Raw genomic sequence first — 19,886 nt, forward strand, 5'->3', positions numbered from 1 at the left:
GAAAAACCCAAAGATAACGCATCAAACATCCTAGTCATGGTTTTACAGAGCTTGGGTCCATGTGTAGTATTTGAACAGATAAACTGGTTTCTAGTATGTTGGCAAGGAAGGGGCAATCTTGCAAGGTGGATAGATCTAATCTGATCGTAAGGTGACTGAAATAACCAGACACCAGCCTCAGGGAGCCACATTGCCAGTCCAGTTGATTGCCTAATTTTAACCAGTGAATGAAGTAGATCCAATCCATTAGTTGACACTTAACTGCTATTGATGGGACTGCGAGGAAGAAAAACAAGTCCGTCGCCTCTCTTATATACCATCCTGTCCCCCAGTGCAACTTGAGTGCTGTGTAAATTTGGCAAAGGGATGTTTAGACAGCAAAAGTTATCAACAAAATGGTTATGGGCCAAGGGAATTTCACTGAATAATCCTGTGGCTGGGAGTGACACTGGAATTAATCGTCTCCTAGTGTCTTGAAGAGTAGGTTTCCTAGGATAGCCTCCTTTTTTATGGTGATGGTAATCTTTTTATTATTTTTAGTGGTGGGTGATTCATTAAAAGAACAACTAAACGCAATTCAACTTCTAGGCCTTTGTAAGGCTTTTGGATTTTGTTTTTGTTTTTTAACATAAACCAGAGGGTTTTTTTTCCTTCTCAGCTCTGTGAAAATGCCAACCGTGTGATTTTTGAGCAAGTCCCCTAATCTCACTGGGGTTCAGTTTCTTCTCTGTAAGAGAGGGATCCACTACATGATCCCTAAGGTCCCTTCTTGCTTTTTAGTCAAACTGATTCAGACGTTATTAACTGACTAGTGCCCTCTACAGGCAACTTCCTCCACCGTGTAAGAATCCAGGAAGAGGATATTAGCAAAATTCTCTTGATGTATTTAGTGTTGTGACTTAGTGTGCAACACAATATCTCGTTATGTAATGAACCATGCTGTGAAGCGAATAAAAATGTTAGACTTTATCTAGACCTAATTTTACAGTTAAAGAATATGAGGACCACCATGCCTGGGAACTTTTCCAATTCCTTTGGGATAAGGCTGGGGCTTGGTTACAAATCCTTGATCTTCAGCTTAATAGTGTCCAGTAGTGACCTTTCTAGCCTTTTACGGTTTTCTTCAAAACTCTCTTGCCTTCACTTCACAGATAACATTGGAACTCAGCATTCTGTAAATTTTCTACATACTTACTAGCCTTAACAGTTGATGAACTGCTGATTTTTCCACTAGAGTGGGAAATGACTGCGTAGAAGTTGCCTGGTAATTATGTGAGCACCTCCTGTAAGGGCTACTTTCTTGCAACCTTTCCTGCTACTGATGGGAAGGTCCTTTACTGACATTGCCAGTGGAAAATGTATGCATGCTCAATATCTGATTGATTCACTTTTAGTTCAAGGACTGCGAAAATTTTTAATCCTTCATGCGGAGACCTACTCAGAAGTTGGGACACACTCTTCATTTCTAAGGTGGAGGACACAGAAAAAATGTCCTGGACAGCTTTCAATGAAAATCTGGGTCTGCTTAAGCCTACTTTAAAATTTTCTAAAATAAATTCATGTTTTAATTTTTATTATTACAAAAGCAGCATTTGTGCCTTGTCGAAAGTTATAAATTGAGATAAAGAAAAATAAGAAAATGATGCACCATATTCCTACCACCCATAGATTACCACTGTTAACACCTGTGTGTATATCCTTAAAGCTTTTTCTATGCATGTATAAATATACATATACATATTTTTACCAAAATGAGATCATGTTGTACATGCTGTTTGTAACCTGCTTTTTTTAGTTAATGATCTCCATCTTTCCTTGCCAATAAATTTTCATCTTATCTAAAACCCAGTCTGTATTCAAATTCCTCCTGCTCGTCCCCAAAAATGTCCTTTCCAGTTGGTTTGTCCAAACCAAACTCAAACCTAGGGCCCTGCATTGCATCTAGTATTATGTCCCTTAAAGCTCTTTAAGCTAGCATGGCTTCTTTTCTCCTTTTATTATTTTTTTCATGAAACTCCTTGTTGAAGAAAACAGGGAAGCTTTCTTTTGGTTTTTTTTTTTTTTTCTCTTTCAGATCTTGTTCTTTACATAAACCAGATTTTTTTTTTAAATTGCCCAACTTTTTGCTGTATCTTCACCTGCAAGAGATACTGCCTTAATGGTATAACAGATGGTCAACTGCTGAAATGTAAAGCTTTTCATCTAAAATGAAATCTGTAAACCTGCTCAAAAGCCTGGAAAACATCTCTATTTTTCTTTAAGTTTCCCCTCTGCCTGTCCCTCCAGTCCAGAACAAAGGAAAATCAGTCAATTATGTCAGGCCCCATGATCAGCTATAGTGGTGAACAAAACAGCCATGGTCCCTGTCCTCAGGGAGTTTATAGTCTAGGGAGGGAATCTGACCTTCAGTAAATCATTAAATGCTTAATTAGGTGAGGACAACGACAAATGCTGAAAAGGCAAAGAATAGAGTATAAGGGGTCCAGGTGTGAGAGGTGTCTCAGGAAAGAAAGGGGCCTTGTTTGATATATTATGGCAGCCTTTTCCAGAGAAATGGCATTGAAATTGGAATTGGTTAAGAAGAGAGGAAGAAGACTGTTTCAAGCAGTGGGACCAGCATTTGCCAAGGTGCTGAGGTTTAGGAGTAGTTTCTAGCATGGCTGGGATAAAGGGGATTAGGGGAAAAATGGAATGAGATAAAGCTGGGAAGGAAGGCATGGGGCAGCTCATTCAGAACTTACAGGCCATGTGAACAATTTTGGACTTGATTATGTGGGCAAGGAGGAACAATGAAGAACTTTGAGATTTGTATTTTACTAAGATCAGGCTGACTATTGTGTAAAGAGTATGTATTAGTTCATTTTCACACTGCTGATAAAGACATAACAGAGACCGGGTAATTTCCAAAAGAAAGAGTTTTAATTCGACTCACAGTTCCATGTGGGTGGGGAAGCCTCACAATCGTGGTGGAAGGCAAGGAGGAGCAAGTCATGGCTCACATGGATGGCAGCAGGCAAAGAGACAGAGTTTGTGCAGTGGAACCCCTCTGTTTAAAACCATCAGATCTCATGAGACTTATTCATCATCACGAGAACAGCAGGGGACAAACCTGCCCCCATGATTCAATTACCTCCCACCGGGTCCCTCCCACAACATATGGGAATTCAAGATGAGATCTGGAAGGGGTCACAGCCAAACCATATCAGAGGACATGAAAGGGATGGGACTGGGTACGAATTACCAGTTAGAAGGCCACTGTGGTTGCGCAGGTAAGAGATGATAGCTTGGCCTAAAGTAATGGCTGGAATGGATTGAAGAGGAATGATTTCAGAGATATTTAGTGAATCGGCAAGTGGAACCAAAAAGACTTGGGGACTGATTGGACAAGGAGAAATTAGGGAGAGGTAAAGGAAGGAGAGGAGCTAAGGATGGTATATCTGTCAGCACTGTCTCTGTACCTGTGGCAACCCCATTCAAACTGGCTGAAGCCTAAATGAAAATTTATTGATTCAAGGGAAGGAAAAGTCCTGGGGGTAGATCAGATACTTCATATGTGGCTGGATCCAGGAGTTCAGATGATGTCTTCAAGAGTAGCTCTCTCTCCAATTCTTTATCTGGTGTGATGGCTTCACTCTCTCTGGAAAGCTCTCCTTCTGGTGGCAAAATAGCTGCCGGCAGCTCTAGGTTCACATCCTCAGAGGTTAGCAACTCCAGAAGAAGGCAACTTCTCAATATTTTTAGAAAACTTCCTAGAATTGAGCCTTATTTGCTAGTCCTGGGTAACATGTTTACCCATGGAGCTAAAGGGTAGGATTAATCTCACCTGGAGGAAATACACTGTGAGCAGGAAAGGAAATTTGAAGAGCTATTCCCAGTACAAAGGTGAATGGGTGCTAAGTAGGAAAGAATGACAGTACTAATAAGGAGTCCAGGTAACTCCGAGGATGTTTATAGGGGATGCGGGGGTAGGGTCTATTCATCGAAGGAAGAGTAGAGTGTTGAGGGGAAAGATCACAAATTCAGGTTTGCACGTGTTTGTTTTGAGGCCTATTATCACATGGGGATGTCAAGTGGGCAGATGGGTCTATGAGTCTGATACTCAGTAGGAAATTCTTGGCAGTAGTTTGAGTTCCTGGAGTTATCAGTGCACAGGATATGGACAGGATCATCTGAGGAGGGTGTCAGATGAGAAAAGGAAATTTAATATTTGGGTAGAGGAAGAGGCTGCAGAGCTGAGCATAAAAGAAGGTCCGGTCAGCTAGTTAGAAGGAAACCTAGTGGGAATAGTGCCATCAAAGTCAAGCCTCTGTCCCAACAGTGAGTATGGAATGATTGACTACATGCCATGCCTCTGAGAGAGAAAAATCAGATGCAGAAGCATTCTCAAATGTAGCAACATTGAGATTGTTGGTGACCTTAGTCAGTGGAACAGGTGTCCTTACAGCATTGGGGAAGGAAGCCAGGTTTGGTAGGCGGTGGAAGGGTGAGTCAGAGTTGAAAATATAGTAAAGATTAGAAATTTATGATGAAGAAACGGAGATTGACAAAAGAATGGCAAGGGCAGGCAAGGGGGGTCTAGGAGGGGTTTTTGTTTTATGTTTTAAAAGAGACACAAACTTATTGAGAGGAAAGTTGGAAACACACAAGCTAAAAGACAGAAGAAGATGGGATCCACAGCACGGGTGGATGGAAAGATGTTGAAATTGAGAGGGACCATGTCCTCCACTGTAACTGGAAGCGAAAGCATGAACACAAAAGCAGGAAAGTCTGTATAGATCTCATGGCCAGAAATTGACGTTGTTTCCATGTAATGGTTTCTATTATCTCTGTGAAGTAGGAAGTTACATTGTCTCCTTAAAGCCAGCAAGAAATCCAAGATTTGAAGAGAACAGAGAGACTTGAAACAGAGTGTAGAAAAGCAAACCAGAGGTAGAGCAGGATTTCAGAGCAGTTCCTGTGGCCCAGCAGGGGAGGAATTGGCCTCATCAGATCGGTTGGTGATTTCCTGCAGCAGTGCCCAGCAGCCTGAGGGCTGAAGCTGAGAAGATGAACAGTGAGTCCTCCAGATATGATGAAAGAGCACAGGAAAAAGGAGCTGATGGTAGAGTCAAACCCCAACACAACATTATATGTGAGATCCAAAAACTGAATTGCATGAAATGGAGAGCCTTGTTATAACTAGGTTAGTGAAATGAGGATAGGGGCTGGGTGGAAGATGGGGGCCAACTACCAAGTACAGGCTGCTAACTTCACACTGCCACAGGATGTACCATCATGGGGGTTTTACTAAATCTGCAAGGGAAAGATTGAAAGGATGAATCATAGAGTTCATGTTAGGAAGGAAGGGAGTGAGGAAAGGTGGGTGCTAAGGACAGGAAGAAGGAGGAGTTGACAAGAGAAGGTTCCAAAGAGGTAGGGAACAGGCATGGAAAACATAGAGGGCTGGCCAACAGTGACGCAGAATCAGGCTTGGGAAGAAGGGTAGCCGTGGGCCATGGAAGCACACTGACTTAGGTGTTCAAAGATCTAGGTTCTAGTCCCAGCTCCACCACTTATCACCCATGTGGCCCTGACTCTTCAGACTCCTCATTTTAAAACCAGGAATAATGGCATCTTTCCTGTTCACCTCACTGAGCTGTCATCACCAATTATCTGAAGTGCTTTAAAAGTGTGAGCTCTATTAGAAAACAGACCAAACAGTCTCTTGTTTCCTTTGTGACAGAGAGGGGGTGTATGGAAAGGGAGGTGGTTACCACGGACCCACCACCGAAGAGTACTGGCCTCGCATGCGTGCTGTGCTTAGGTTAGGGAAGGAAAAACAGACTTTGCATCCTCTGCCTTTAGCTGCTGCTGTTTACCAACAAGCTATCGCTCAGCAGTGCTGTGGTTCTATTTTAATTTTTAATTGTTTGTTTGTATTCCATAACAATCAGACCTTCCCGATCATTCAAACACATCAAAACATCAGATCAGAGACACACAGCCTGAGGCCCTGATGCTTGTGGTGATACTCTGCAGGAGGCTACCCTATGTCTCCCCAGCATTGGTCCTGTGTTTTTAACCCTTTATTCCTTTTCTCTCCTCCTTATTCTTCTTTTCCTATTAATCCCCCACTCTGGAAAAAAAAAAAAAATCCTTTGCTGTGTCCATCCATGTTTCAGTAAATGGCACCACTACCTACCAAGTTGTTCAAGTCAAAACGTGAGAGTCTTTCATGATTCTGATCTTTCCCTCATATCCAATTCATTGTTACATCTGGCTGACAACTTCCAAGAGAAAGTCACTTTTTACCACCTTTATGGCCATCACCACAGTCCAGCAACCAGCATCTCTCTGTTTTTGTTTGTTTGTTTGTTTTTAAGGGACAGCGTCTCTTGCCCAGGCTGGAACACAGTGTCATGATCACAGCTCACTGGATTCTCGAACTCCTGGGCTCAAACAGTCCTCCCACCTCAGTCTCCCAAGTAGCTGGGACTACAAGCGCACATCACCACATTTGGTTAATTAAAAAAAAATTTTTTTTGTAGATACTGGGTTTTGCTATATTGTTCAGGTTGGTCTCGAACTCCTGGCCTCAAGCAATTGCCCCACCTTGTCCTCTCAAACTGTTGGGATTCCAGGCGTGAGCCACCGCACCCAGCCAGCATCTATTGCATGGACAACTGTGATACCTCTTATCTGGTCTTCCTGTTTTGGTGTTTACCTGCCTACAATCCATTCTTCCCACAATCCATTCTCTAAAGTCGTCTTTTAAAAACACACGTCAGATGCCACTGAAAATGAAATCTGTCCCTCCCCCACCAACTACTTCAGTCAAGCCACCTGGGTCCTTTTTTGGGTCCTCGATCTTGCCAAGCTTGTTTTAGCCTTGGGCCCTTTGCCACAGCTGTCCTCTTGCTTTGGAATGTTCTCCCTGATCCCAGTTCTTTCTTGTTATTCAAATCTTAGATTTAATGCTACCTCCCCAGAGAGTCTTTCCCTGGCCACTCAGCCAAAAGTAGGATGGATTATTTCATCTGTCTCCCAGAAACATACACATCTTTTATCCTGTCCTGTCTTGTCTACCTCTCTTTCCCTGTTACCTTCTTTAAAAGGTTCTCTTTAACCCATTTCTTAAGTTAGCCTGTGATGTATATTAGACGTCAGTTAGAATTCTCTAAGCACCACCCGTGAGGCTAAATTCATGGAGCCACCATATTGGTTTGGGGGTCACACATACTCCTCCCTACCTACCTCTGTTCCTCTCTTCCTTCCTTTTGCCCTCCTTCTCTCCCTTTTTTCTTCATTCCTTCCCCCCTTTCCTCCCTCTTGTTGACATAATTAATTTGTAGGCTCCAATGAGCAGTTAGACCTGTGTTTCTAAACATCAAGACAGTTATGGTCTAAGGATGGGAGGTCCAAATTTGAAAGCCAAAGACTCAGGAGACTCAAGGGAAATTCTGTTTCCCTCCTATTTATTTGTTTCTGAGCCCCAGTTTTCATATACTTGAAGTGGCAGTAAAAACTACTATTTTACAGGTTTTTGTTGAGTGAGACAGTAGATGTATCAGTTATTTACTGCCACAATATGTAACAAACCACCCCAAAGCTTAGTGGCTTAAGCTCGCCATTTGGTGTTTCTCATTCCTCTGTGGGTCAGCTGGGAAGTTTTGCTGATCCGGACTAGGCTCAGTCATGGATCTGCAATCAGCTGCCCACTCACCTGGGGGCTAGCTGGCTGAAGATGGCCTTCAGCTGAAACCACTCATCTCTGTTCCATATGGTCTCATCTCTCCCAGCAAGCTAGTCTGGGTTTGTGTTTCTGGTGGTGGCAAGGTTCCGAGAGAGCAATCAGACACCTTTAAGCACATTTCAAGTTTCTGCTTGCATCAAGTTTGCTATTATCCCATTGTCTAAACAAGTCTCATGGCTAAGCCCACTGCCAAAGGGCATGAATACAGGGATATATGCAAAATCCTTGTCCAATAACACAAACCACCAAAATGGAATTGAATAATAGTGATATGGTGCTTCCTCCTCTGGGAAGTCTTCCTTGATCTTCCTCAGCAGCCTTGAGTACTCTTTCTGAGATGCTTTTGTCATAGAAGTTATTCATAATTCCTAACATTTCCTAGACTCTATGTGCTGGGGCGCTCCAGATACAGCAAGCAGTGAATGTACAAAGTCTATTACATTTTAATGGTGGGGAACAGACAGTGAATAAGTAAAGATTAAAATATACACAATTCCACATACTGATGTTGCTCTAAAAATACTGCTTTATATTTCTTTATGAGTGTGTTTTCCCCACTACACCAGGATGGATCTCCTTTTGGGCAGAGACTAAGTATTCATCTTTACACCTCAAGTCTCTAGCATGGTGCCTGGCTCCATAAGTGTTCAGTAAATAATAAACCTACCAGTGGGCAGGAGAGCTCTGCAGAAGGCTTGGCAGTGAGGGGTGTAGAGCCATGGACGCTGCCCTGGCAGTAGCTATTTGTTTTCAAGAGCTCATTCCTGTCTAGTCTTATGTCTTCCCATGGGAAGGGACTTCCCTTTCTCCCTGACATGCCTCTCTCTCAATAAGTCTCTGTAGGGATGCCCCCTGACTCCAATGTCTATCACAATGGTGATTCTGACCAATGGCTTGGTCAGCATTTACCCAGAACTGCTTCTCTCCTATAACCCGGGTGCGATGTCTCATGCCTGTAATCCCAGCACTTTGGGAGTCCAAGGTGGGCGGGTCAAGATGTCAGGAGTTCGAGACCATCCAGGCCAACGTGGTGAAACCCTGTCTCTATGAAAATACAAAAAATTAGCCAGACATGGTGGCACGTGCCTGCTGTCCTAGCTACTCGGGAGGCTGGGGCAGGGGAATCACTTGAACCCGGGAGGAGGAAATCGCAGTGAGCCAAGACGGCCACACTGCACTCCAGCCTGGTGACAGAGCTAGACTTTGCCTCAAATAAATAAATAAATAGAAGAAGCTTTTGCTCTCCTCTTCTCAGGCACTTGTATGTCTCATCACAGGTCATTGTGGGAGAGTCAGAGAGGACAAGGGATAGGTAGGCCTAGGTGTTTTCCTCGCTTCCATTTGGGATTGTGATGGTGGAAATTAATCATTTTGAGTAGAAAGGCTCCATGTTATCCCACCTCTCTCAATGTGAATGAGAGAAAGACTAAAATGTATGAGTTTTGCCATTAAGCATTAGAGTTCCTTCATCACCTGGCTTGATTCTAGACTCTCTATTTACATGTTATTCAAGGCAAGGCATGGTGGCTCATGCCTGTAATCCCAGCAATTTGGGAGGCCAAGGCGGGAGGACTGCTTGAGTCCAGGAGTTTGAGACCAGCCTGGGCAATATGTGAAACCCTGTGTCTATAAATAAAGTGCAAAAATTATCTGGGCATGGTGGTGTGCACCTGTAGTCCCAGCTACTTGGGAGGCTGAGGTGGGAATCACTTGAGCCTGGGAGGTTGAGGCTGCAGTGAGCCAAGATCACACCACTGCACTACAGCCTGGGCAACGGGAGTGAGACCATGTCTTAATAATAAGTAAATAAATATATTAAAAATTGTGATTCAAGGCCTCTTTCCATAGACTAGTAAGCCTACGTGAAGACATTAACTGGTTTAAAAAGTACAGATGTGGCTGCTTGGTGGGTTTTTGACTGTTTAGCTGCTGAACCTCCTCCTCCACTGGGGGCAATCCCACAGCATGAGTCTCGGTAGAAGACAGAACTGCCTCCCACCCTAGAAACTGAGAAAGCCAGAGTCTAACTTTCCTTCTCCTCACTGGCTGAGTGTGTGTAAGCAGCCTAGCCAATCAGATGCTCCCACCTGGGGCAGTGGAGCATTCTTCTCCCAGTGATCAAAGGGGCAGGGGTCACAGCACCGGCAGGAAGCAATATCTAACACCCAGCACCCAGGGGGCCTATCTGTTATGGGTTGAATTTTGTCCCTTACCCCCTAAATTCATATGCTGAGTACCTAACCCCAAGTGTCTAAGAATGTGAGCAGATTTGGAGATAGGGCCTTTGCAGAGGTAATCAGGTTACAGTGAGGTTATTGGGGTGAGCCCTGATCCTACAGGACTGATTATAAAAAAGGGAAACTTAGACACGGAGACATCCACAGAGGGAAGACACTGTGAAGAGATGTACAGGGAGGATGCCAAGTGAACATGAAGACGCCACCTCCAAGCCAAGGAGAGCAGCCTGGATCAGATCCCTCACAGCCCTCAGAAGGAACCAACCCTGTGGACACTTTGATCGTGGACTTCCAGACCCCAGAGCTGTGAGAATGTGTCTCTTATCTAAGCCACCCAGTCTGTGGCACTTTGTGACAGCAGCTCAAGCGAACTAAGACACCATCCTTACCAAAAAATTCTCATGGTATGATTTGAGCTCTGATCCTGCGTGATTCTCCATTTTCAGGCATTTGTGAAGCTATTAAGTATCTTTTCAAGAAATTATGTTTTAGTAAAACCTGACCAAAGTTTGTTGTTTCTCATTAGGAAAACCAACAACTACAAATACCATGTTCTGAAGCATTCTTCCTCTATAGGGACCTCTGAGATCTTTTTTCTTCCTCTTTCACTGAAACAGCACATGCTTCTGAGCTCCCAGGTTCAGCCAAGGTTTTGTAGGATTGGGATATCTGCACTTCTTCTGTGGTTAGTGGGCTTTTAACTAATTTAGTCCTGCTTCTCCCTTCAAACTTGGCAATAAAAATGCAGTTGTCTTATACGACTCACCTCAGAGTGGATTGATTGTTGACTGTCTTCATTTAAATCATCCAGGATCAGTTATCATTCAAGTTGTACCACAGAGGGTGAATGTGCCTCCTGCAACGTGGTACACTCTGCAAATATCAACAGATTATCCCTGGCCCCAGCCTCTCAGGTTTCCCAACATTAAATGGAACACCGATTTTATTCCTGTGCCAGAATGTGTTTTCTGAGCAATCTACTTTGCTATCTTTACTTTGGGTTTGGCCACATTAACACCATGACTTGAACTCCCCGTTGCTGACACATTTCGATACAATGTCCAGATTAATATTGTTCAACTTCCGGTAAATATTTGACACTGAGGATGTGAAACCGCTCGGTGGCTGGGGTTGTCTTGTGTCATCATTGGGTTGCACAGGCTCAAAACACTGGTGAATTGAAGTTTTATTTTGTTGACTGCTGGGATATCTCACAATTCAAGATATTTTTTAAAGAGAAAAAAGAAACTACAATAGGAGTGGAAATTATTAAGCCCAGTTTCTCTATTTCAAGTTCAAAGGAAAGAAGGAGGAAAGAGGAAAAGACAGAGTGTGGTGCTAGCTTTTTCCCCCACTTTTATTTTCCAAAAAAAAAAAAAAATGTAGTAGAGAATTAACCTTCTCCTAACAAGGAAAGAACCACGTGCTAGGCATGATGTTGACTGCTTCACGAATACTATCCCATTTAATTCTTGCAACTGTCCTCCAACAAAGTTACTAGCGTTATCATTCCCGTTTTACAGATGAGCAAACGTGTTCCCACACTGTTAGTTGACCAAGTCAGCATCCTATATTATTCCAAAGCTTGCTCTTTCTACTGCAAAGGGTAAAGGGGGACATGTTTTCAGCATCACCCAAGAAACCCTAGAAGTAACAGTAACAGTAACAGTATTCCTTTTGTTCAGAGTAGCTGGAGATTCAACAGGAAAGGAAAATTGAGTGACTTCTGAGAGAAGCCAACAATGCTGGATCACGTGATCACTCTCTAGACCCTCCCTCTTCTCTCAACTCATCCCTGACAACACAGGTAGACAGCCGTCTTCTGGAGTCCTTTCCTTCCTGTTCAAGCTCCAGGCTTTGATTTGTTTTGTCCATTTTGAGCGTCCAAGCACTTTGCTTCTTTTCCACTCTTCTTTTATCTAGCTGCCTATTTTAGAGTTTATGGTTTAGGAATATTTGGTATCTATTCTATAGCCATTGGTAGCTGTGACCTCCTGTTTTTTCTGGGGGAAAAGACTGCGTGGATGAGTGATCTTGAGCAAGTCACTTAACCCCTTGAAGCCCTGGTGATTTTATCTGTAGAGATGAAGGTCCTGGATGTGGCTGACAGCAGGGGCCACCTAGATTCCCTGTTCCACACCAATGAAGATACGTCACATATCTTGCTTGTGACATGAATAATGATCTACGATTATAAATATATGCCTTCAAGAGAGCCATCTTATAGTGGGAATTCTGAATGGCATTTGTGGTTGGTAAACAGCACCAATTTTGGGAGGTGAGGGAGATCAGACATCACTGCAGGCTCACTATGTACTTGCTACTGGCTACATTCACTCAAATACTATATTTAAAAATTAGTCTCTTGAATCTTATTACATAGGAAGAAAGTTTTGCTTGTAGCACCTTCAACACCAGGACATGAAGTACACTTCGACCTGAAAGTGCAAGCCTGGGTAATTTTATAAGTGGAGTTTGACCTAATCGTTCATTTTTAAATCAAATCCTTCCATTTTGGAGGTTCCAAAAGCATCATGAGATATTCTCTAGGAAATATTCTTGAAATATTTGAACTGACTGTTGAATAAATGAAGCAAGAAGCTATATTAGGCCTCTCTCATACGACTCTCCAGAACACAGGAATAGCCTTCCCAATGGGGCATTTATCTGGATTGTAGATTTGAGCCTATGAACTTGAGAGAGGTCTCTGTTAGGGGTGAGAGGGAGCTGCATCTTTAAGGATGCTGTAAGTTACCACTGTGGTGTGAACTGAAGACTTGTATGTCCCTTCTTTCCATGGAAAAGAAAAGATGCAACCAACTGATGGACAAATATTTCTGTAGGTAGCAAGGGGAAAAACCTACTCTTATGGTTGAAACTTCCTTTTATTACACCCTAAGCAGAATTTTTAGCTTCCAACAATACTAGGTTACCTAGTGAGAAAATGTTATTGTCTTTTTAAGAAAGATTGTGGTCATGGCAGTAGTAGTGCTAATAACAACCATAGCAACAATTATAACACTTTACATTAACTAGGTATTTACATGTTCCAGAAATCTTTAAGTGCTTTATGTATATTAACTTACATAATTCTCACAATAACCATGAGTTAGATGTTATCATTATTTAATTAACAAATGAGAAAACTGAGACACAGAGAAATAAACTGTCTTCCCGAAGGTCACACGATTGGTGGAGTTGGGATTTGAACCCAGGAAGTACAGTTATGTAGCTCTTTGTGTAGTATTACTTACTACGCAAAGGTCCAATGGTACCCATCTCCTCTGGAGTCTCCCCAGCTCCACCTCTGATCTGTGACTGAGAGTGATTCCTGCCAGGCTCACTGAAGTCACTCCTAGTGGATCCTCTCCTTGGACATAGTTCTATTCCAAGAACCACTCTCAGCAGCTGCTTTATTGAGGTAGTTTCAGCCATTAGAAGTGGCTTCCATCATCACCTCTTGGCTGTTGCCAGTGAATGGTGGCTCTGGTCATCCCCTCCCGCCAACATCAGTTTTAGTGCTCTCTTAGTTTCTGCCACTCCTATAACAATATCCATGTATCTCAGTCCTCAGTGCCATTGCTGGAGAGTAGCTTAACAAAGCTACAATGCCTTAGTGCAGGATCTTAAAGATAGCATGGAGGAAAAACCTCTACCCATCCCCTTACATCCCCTTTGTTCTTTGAGAACAAAGGGCTTACAGGACCTAATAATGATATATACCTGTGTGTATATGACTTTTGAATTTACAAAGTTCATTTAAAATGTATTAGCCCGTCTAGTTCTCAAACTAACCCTGCAAGTGAAACTACTATAATCCCCAGCTTACAGACGAGAAAATTGAGGCTCATAAAGCTTAAGTGGCTTTCCTAAGATTTTATACTAAAGTAAGAATCAGGAGTAAAGCTAATCTTAGAGTGTTCATTTTACCACATGATTACCAAGGCTATTATCAGTCTTTTAACTGACTCTATAGGCAAAACTGTGTTTCCTTGTTTTAGTTTATACTGCTTTGAGTATCTATGAGGCTCTTTTCCAGTTCTTTCTTACCTGTTGCCTATACCTGTCTTTCATTTTTTTTTTTTTTTTTTGGTGGGAAGAATGGTTATCTTTTCTGAGTTGACTAATAAGAACTCTTGCCATAATAGTGATATTATCTATTATACATTTTGCAAATTTATTTTCCACTGAGTCCTGTGTCCTTTTTTTTTTGGAGACACAGTCTCACGCTGTTTCCTGGGCTGGAGTACAGTGGCACAATCCCAGCTCACTGCAACCTCTGCCTCCCGGGTTCAAGCAATTCTCCTGCCTCAGCCTCCTGAGTAGCTGGGATAACAGGTGTCCCCCACCATGCCCAGCTAATTTTTTGTATTTTTAGTAGAGACAAGGTTTCACCATGTTGGCCAGGCTGGTGTCGAATTCCTGACCTCTTGATTCACCCGCCTCAACCCCCCAAAGCGCTGGGATTACAGGCGTGAGCCACCACGCCCAGCTGTCTTTAAATTTTTATTGTTTTAGGATGTACAGAAATGTAAAATTTTTATGTTATCAAATCAACCAATCTATTTCTTCATAGTTTCTGCCTTAGAAAAGCCTTCTCAATCTAAAATTACATACATTTTTTAACCTGGTTTACAGTTTTATATTTCTTTAGTCTACCTAGAATGTATTGAAGTGTATAATATGAGCTAAGGTTCAACCTGCAGTTTTTCCAATGTGTAAACAGTTATCCCAACACTATTACTAAATAATGCATTTCTCCCCACCAATTTGTTCTTCATTATGTTTTAAGTACTATAGATATTTGGGTTTGACTCTAGGCTTTCTATTCACCTCCTTTGATACATGAATACTGATTCTAGTTTGGTTTCTCCCTTCTCTACCCCATGACCATCCCAGGTGCTAAAGGCAGAATCCACATCCATCTCAGCAACACTCTGCTGTGAGCACCCAGGGTCTTGGCAACAGCATCTAATGCTTTGTCAGTTGTGCCCTCTAGGTAGAAGAGACATGGATTCTGGGTCCCAAATCAGGATGAATGAGCTTAAAAAAAAGCATACTTCCTTCAGTTATGAATGTGTGTGTGTGTGTGTGTGTGTGTGTGTGTGTGTGTGTGTATGCATGTGTGTGTCTCAGGGCTATGTATCCTATGGCCCATGGCTCTCCAAACCAGAGGGCCATTTTCTACCTGTAACTTGTATTACCAAATAGAATGTCTAGAATCTGGGGCTGACTTTGTGACTGTTTCCATTCAGAAAACTCCTTCTTATTCAAGAAAAGTTTTGCTCCACTTAACATGGGATTTTTGTGCAGAACATTTTGCAACCTTCATTTTCTTTTAAGGTGTGTAGGTCATAAGGAAAGGTGGAAATACATGAACATTTAAGACCTAAGCAATTGGATGTGTAGAAGTTAAACACTGGTCTGGGAAGTCACAGAACAAACTTCCTGTTCTTTTCAATCTCTATGACATACCTATCTCTGTGCTTCTGACAAAGCCATTTATGGTTTGTTCAAGCCACTTAAAATGAGAAAATTTTAGCCGGGCGCGGTGGCTCAAGCCTGTAATCCCAGCACTTTGGGAGGCCGAGACGGGCGGATCACAAGGTCAGGAGATCGAGACCATCCTGGCTAACACGGTGAAACCCCGTCTCTACTAAAAAATACAAAAACCTAGCCGGGCGAGGTGGCGGGCGTCTGTAGTCCCAGCTACTCGGGAGGCTGAGGCAGGAGAATGGCGTGAACCCGGGAGGCGGAGCTTGCAGTGAGCTGAGATCCGGCCACTGCACTCCAGTCTGGGCGACAAAGCGAGACTCTGTCTCAACCAAAAAAAAAAAAAAAAAAAAAGAGAAAATTTTACAACTGAAATGGACCCTCGAGATCTTCTAGTCCTACCTCCTCATTTTTACAGATGTAGAAACTAAGCCCAGAAAGCTTACATGGCCTGCTCCACAGGTCAGAGCCAAGGTTAAGAGAGGGTGTCTCAATGTACTACCCTCTGCTCCACCTCCTCAATTAACAGGAAAAAGTTAATTAAATCAAACAATTCAACCTGTAGTAATTGTATTGAAATCCAAAACTCAAATCAGGACGTATGCTAAAAGTAGACTAGTCTTTCAAATGAATTGATTTAAATACATCTTCGATTGAAAAAAAAATCTATACTGTAAATAGTTATGAGCAAACAGTCTCCCCACTCTTTCTTTTTCTGTCTTTGTTACACCTTTCTCCACTCTCTCCCTCACTCCTTTCTTCCTCCCTGCCTTCCCCCACCTCTAGAGCCTCTCCTGCCAGAAATAAAACTTGTGGCACAGGCTTCTCATTGGAGCCCCCACAGTCCATTTGACTGTAATGAATGTACCTCTCCTGTGTAGGCTGCAATCATTTTGCAGCCTCTGCTACCAAGCTGTGGTTCTGAGTTCCAGAATTCAGGCAGGAATAGGCAAAGTGGGTTAAAGCAAACTAGGCCGTGGACAGGACATGCTCACGGGCACAGGGAGTCCAAGTCTGCAACCCAACTAACCAGGACTTCAAATGAACTGGATTCAAAGTCTTCCTCTCCAACCCCCACCACCCTCCTACACATTCTAGTCACCCTTGAAAGGAAAGACAATGATGACTGCAATTATACAGGCAGAAAAGTGGACCGATGTGGCTTCTGGCACAGAGAATGAGAGGAATTAAAATCTTGGGTTCGCGCATACTCTCATATTGGTCTTTGCGTGGTCTCCTTTTATTTTGCTGGTTAGTTCTTTAATCAATTATTAGTAACAAGGTAATAAGAACCCAGAACTGGCCATTCAAAACAAAACCTCAGAACTTGATGCTAATCTACATGTAACCCACCCCATACCTGCAGTCACCATCATCCTTTTAAAAATCTTTTTATGGGCTGGGCACGGTGGATCATGCCTGTAATCCCAGCACTTTGGGAGGCTGAGATGGGTGGATCATGAGGTCAAGAGATCGAGATCATCCTGGCCAACATGGTGAAACCCCATCTCTACTAAAAATACAAAAATCAGCTGGGTGTGATGGCATGCGCCTATAGTTCCAGTTACTTGAGAGGCTGAGGCAGGAGAATCGCTGGAACCCAGGTGGCGGAGGTTGCAGTGAGCCGAGGTCATGCCACTCCACTCCAACCTGGCAATAAAGCAAGACTCTGTCTCAAAAAATAAAATAAAATAAAATAAATAAAAAGCTTTTTATATGCTGTAATGGCATCTATGCATTAATGAAAGTATTTCTTAATTTTTAACTGTTTTTAATATTATGCAAATGTTATTCCATTATGTCTGAGATTTTCTTCAAAATAACAAGGGAGGGGAAAAGTGGGTAAGAGGTATGTATGGATGAAACAAGATCGGCCAAGAAGGAAGCTGGATGCAGGATGCCTGAGGGAGGTGACAGTATTCTCTTTCGTATGTGTTTTAAATTGTCCATATAAAAGTTTTTAAAGGGTGTCATGCTGTATGTAATACCTCAGGAGGTTTTTAACTGAATATTATATTGCTAAGATTCCTGCCTATTTTGTGTTTTGATTTCGTATACAACAGTCCCTATTGCAAATAGATCACTGTTTATTTTTTACTATAAGGATTGAAGCAAAGGAGATTTTTGGTTAACCTAAAAACTTAATGTAGCAATATTTTCCCTTTTCACACGACTGCAGTTTCCTCAATTTTTTTCATGCTCCTCTCCAATTCCGCCTGCTCCTGAATATATCCATCCCCTCCACCACCCCACGCCAGGATTCCAGGAGGCAGATGTAACTCCAGTTGAACTTTGGCCCGAGAACTTTGGCATTTCAACTTTTTCCCATTGGATTTGGCTCTCAGTCACCACTTGGCTTCCCTGAGGTGTAGCCCTCCCACTGGGAGGCCTTTCTCCCTTCCCTCCCTATGTGGCCTCTGGCCTGGCCATGGTGGACTCAGCAGAGCTCTAAGGGAGGGCTGCGAGGGGTGCCTCCTTTGTGCTTTTGAGTCTCTGCAGTTGCACTCTACCTCTTTGGCCCTTCTGCAGCAGGACAGATTCACTCTTCCAGGGACCATCTCTGAGGGCTTTCTTCCAAGTGCATGGGCCTTAGCTGGAGCTAAACTTGCAGTCTTTCATACAAAGTCTGCTTTAGAGTCAAACCCAGAGACAAGAGTGTGTCTCTGTTTTGCCTTGCTTAATGACGTTTTCATCCTTTTGATTTTTCATCCTTGTGACATAGAATGCCACTTTCAAAGTACTTCTAAGCTGCACAGAGATTGACTTGCTTGAAGCCTTAGCAAAAGCCCTCTTTCCAGGGCTTGTTGCATGTGACTTAAAATGCTAATCATTTCTTTCATTCATCAAATATGTATTTGTTGCCTATGATATGCCAGGCACTGTGCTAGGCTCTGTGTGTACAATGGTAAATAGGATGCAATCTTTTGCTTTCAAAGGGCTCCCCATTCAGTTAGGAACACAGAAAACGATATGAACAAATACAACAGAGGCACTTGCAGTCTGGGTTACGTTATAACTTCCTAATATTTTGCCTTTGCTGCCCCTTCTTCCATAAAAATATTAAAAACTGCATTCCATGTTTATACAAAGTGCCTAAAGACAAATGTATTAATATTATGTATTAAAACACTTTATTCAATCTACAAGTTAATTTTTTTTCTTCCAGTTTTAAAGGAAATTAAAACATGTTCACGGGCCTCTAAAAGTATTGTGGGCCCTAGATTCTCTGCCTACTTTGCCTAATAGAGAAGTTAGCCCTGCTTGCCATATATATTTTCTTCCCTATTTTAGGATAACTCAGTCCCCCTGTTTTATTTCTTTCACTCGTTTCTGAGAATGAGGACTCCTCTGTGATGACAATTCTGTGTTTGGTTTCCATCCACCGAAACTGTGCATATTGATAAAGAGTAACAATGAAATCACATTTAAATGAACGTATTTTAATTTATCATACAGCAGCTTCAAATATGTCCGTCAAACAATAAGAATGGTTAAAGTGCACCGAGTCCTAACTGTGTGAGCAGCACTGTTCCACAGATATTAACTCATTTAAGACAACAACCCTATGAGGTGATATCATCACCATTATCTCCATTTTACAGATGAAGAAACTGAAGTATTCAGAGATTTTTTTTTTAATTTATTTATTATTATTATACTTTAAGTTGTAGGGTACATGTGCATAACATGCAAGTTTGTTACATATGTATACTTGTGCCCTGTTGGTGTGCTGCACCCATCAACTCATCATTTACATCAGGTATAACTCCCAATGCAATCCCTCCCCCCTCCCCCCTCCCCATGATAGGCCCCTGTGTGTGATGTTCCCCTTCCTGAGTCCAAGTGATCTCATTGTTCAGTTCCCACCTATGAGTGAGAACATGCGGTGTTTGGTTTTCTGTTCTTGTGATAGTTTGCTAAGAATGATGGTTTCCAGCTGCATCCATGTCCCTACAAAGGACACAAACTCATCCTTTTTGATGGCTGCATAGTATTCCATGGTGTATATGTGCCACATTTTCTTAATCCAATCTGTCACTGATGGACATTTGGGTTGATTCCAAGTCTTTGCTATTGTGAATAGTGCTGCAATAAACATACGTGTGCATGTGTCTTTATAGCAGCATAATTTATAATCCTTTGGGTATATCCCCAGTAATGGGATGGCTGGGTCATATGGTACATCTAGTTCTAGATCCTTGAGGAATCGCCATACTGTTTTCCATAATGGTTGAACTAGTTTACAATCCCACCAACAGTGTAAAAGTGTTCCTATTTCTCCACATCCTCTCCAGCACCTGTTGTTTCCTGACTTTTTAATGATCGCCATTCTAACTGGTGTGAGATGGTATCTCATTGTGGTTTTGATTTGCATTTCTCTGATGGCCAGTGATGATGAGCATTTTTTCATGTGTCTGTTGGCT

Source organism: Macaca mulatta, chromosome 6 (assembly GCF_049350105.2).
Source record: "Macaca mulatta isolate MMU2019108-1 chromosome 6, T2T-MMU8v2.0, whole genome shotgun sequence".
NCBI classification, from domain to species: Eukaryota; Metazoa; Chordata; class Mammalia; order Primates; family Cercopithecidae; genus Macaca; species Macaca mulatta.